This window comes from Bidens hawaiensis, unplaced genomic scaffold (genome assembly GCF_021521415.1).
Source record: "Bidens hawaiensis isolate Kalapana, Puna unplaced genomic scaffold, B.hawaiensis_p1.1 tig00081303_1, whole genome shotgun sequence".
In the NCBI taxonomy this organism is placed as follows: Eukaryota; Viridiplantae; Streptophyta; class Magnoliopsida; order Asterales; family Asteraceae; genus Bidens; species Bidens hawaiensis.
Genome location: NW_027503778.1, coordinates 19,806 through 22,748, shown reverse-complemented (window position 1 = coordinate 22,748; position 2,943 = coordinate 19,806).

Here is a 2,943-nt window from a genome sequence, read left to right as displayed (position 1 = left end):
ACACATGTATACATTATATGCACGCACCACAAGCATGTCGTAATTAGAATGGAGCGGACCCTTGTTAGAAAGAATTAATACCAACATTATCTATAACCATTTGTGTTAAGAGTTTATCAGATTAATTTACTTTTTTTAGCTATGAAAAAAAAATGTGTTCCGTTAATTTGTTAAGATATGTTAGGTTATACCGTTGCTAAACATATATATGCACTCCACCCCAACTTACCTGATTTTAATTTGTTATATTCCATTGCTTAATTTTTCATGTACGTACAATCTAAAACTTGTGTTTACCTATTTGTTTTGTTTGTCCTTTTGTTTTCTTTTATTATATATAGATAAATCACTCTCATTATCACTATTACACGGTATGGTCTCCACAACGATATTAATGGATTTAGCCTAACTTTAAAACCTTTCAAAACTTGTATGGCTTTCTATATTTTTCTCTCTTTTGGTTCTATATACATATTACACTTCTATATATTGCACAAAAGTTTTTATCTCATGTATTACATGATTGTTTTACATTATTCGTTTCTAATATTTATATATTTTTTTGGATTTTAATTGTATTTATTGTAAGGACGTTAATAATATAATTAGAATTTGATGATGTAAGCCTTTCACAAATAAATGAGATGTTATAACCATGTTTAAAAGATATTTGGATTTGATGAGACTCATGACCCGCTTAGTTTTTTTAAAATAAAATTGTTTCTTAATTATAAATAATATTTTTTTAATCATATACTAATTTTTAGTATATCCCTATTTTATAAGATTTTCATATCAAATATTTAGTGAGATTAATTTTTAATTTAATGAGATATTATAACCCTTTAACGGCTATCTAGGTCTGGTGAGACTCATACCCGTGAATTATAGTCAAATGCATGAGAAACATCCATTTACAAGTAAAACAATTTGATAGCTTAAGATAATGTATAAAAAATTCGTTTATATATATTTAAGATAAGATAAGATTTATTAAATGCTTACTTTTGATTTTTAGAAACTTCTTATTTCTTTCAATATTTAACAACTCCATATTTATAGCCACCTATTTATAAAAATATATGTTTACCATGTGTATATCATACGTATCTTTTTTTAATTTATGTCAAGATTAGGATGCTGCAACTATATTATTTGTTTAAGACACCTTAGACAATGTAGTCAAAGTCAAACCATTCATCCAGGAGTGTTTTACGATATGTGACGTCACAGTCAGCAATGGTGCATTTTATAAAAAGTTTGATATAGTGATAAATGCCATTGTATTCGTTGCTCAATTATCTTTTTTATTTTCTTTTCTAATTTTTTAATACAAATAAAAGAATTAATATTTCATTAAATACTTCTAATTTTTTTAATAAAAATAAAGCAAATAATATTTCATTAAATAACCAAAAGTTACATTAAAACTAAAAAAATACACTGAAAAAACATAAGTGTGCTTTAAAAAATATTAGTGCTCAAGCCCGTATCTTTTAAGAATGTCATCTTTTTTTTATTTGGCCTAGAATTTGGGCATGAGGGTCGGGTCGGTGGTCAGTTTCCTTAATAAGTCGAGACTTTTGTCTATTTTCTTTTGTTCCAAACTTTCAATATATCGCCGACCTCCTTATTAACTTGAGAATTTTCTTGCATTAGTTGAAGACGTTGACACCCATTAAGGACGGTCCCGCCCCTTTCCCTTTCCCTTTCCCTTTCCCATGACTTCTTCTATCTCCTGGTCGAGGGATTTCCAAATCCTCCTCGTCGATATTCACGAACTCATTATGGTTGAAAGAGTTTGGAGGGCCAAGTGGCTTCCAACGGAGTTTTTTTTACTAAAATGGGGTTATGGAAAAAAGTATTTACCTAAATGGGGATTTTGAAAAGTATTTACCAAATTAGGTATTTTTGGATAAAATTACTTTTCTCATCCCTAATCTTATTGGGTAAAGATAATTTATACTAAGCCTTTTTGATCCATATAAGATTATAAGATAGAAAAAAGATAAAATTATAATATAATATAACTTACTTTTCAGCTTTTTTATATATTTTTTATCGATCATTTTCTTTATAATATTATTCATGAAAATGTTTTTTGAAAAATGTCTACACGAAATAGCAAAAACCAAAATCCTTCTAAACATTAAATTAACCATGTACATAAATACATTAGCATATGCTATTTAAATAGTTAGCAAACCAAGTTGTAAATTCTTTCTTTGCAATATATCGGTAATTTTTGTTTTAACACAAAAGATTAAAGTGTATTTTTCTTGTAAGTTACACGAGTATTATTGTTGTATCGTTACCAATATTGTGATAAAACAAAACGATTCTAACCGATCGACATGGGTGCCCACTATCAGTTTTATCGGAATCGGTAGCCGCATTTGTTTTTATGATTTTTGTAGTTATGTTTATCTTTTCTCTAGACATTTCGGCATAAATTTTGTTCAAACAAAAATGTTTTTAATATTATATGTTATTTTAATATCGTAATTCTTTCAAGTGTTGGTACCGAACTAGTATCTATAGCAAACCGAATCATTTCCGACTGAACATCATTGAAGAGGTAGGTCCCAGCAGAGCCCAGTTGGACCCGCAAGACTCACCTTGAAGAGGGACGTCTGCGCAGAAACCAACTGGATCCGCAGGACCCACCATGCTCAGAGACGTGACGTCCTTACGCGCAGTACGCAAGCTGTTCCCGCAGGAAATGCCTCCCAATGGTGAAGGACTCTGCCTGTTCCCGCAGCTGCGGATACAAGCCATCAGGGAAGGCCACCCGCGCAGCAAGGCTACACGCACAAGGCACTTAGCTCTCAATCACTCAGTGTCACCTGAAGGAATGAGCAAAGCCGGGAACAATCCCGCACAAAGGCGGGAGGGGGGATACTCCCGCCCAACTAAGCCAGTCCGTACGATACGGGAAGATCT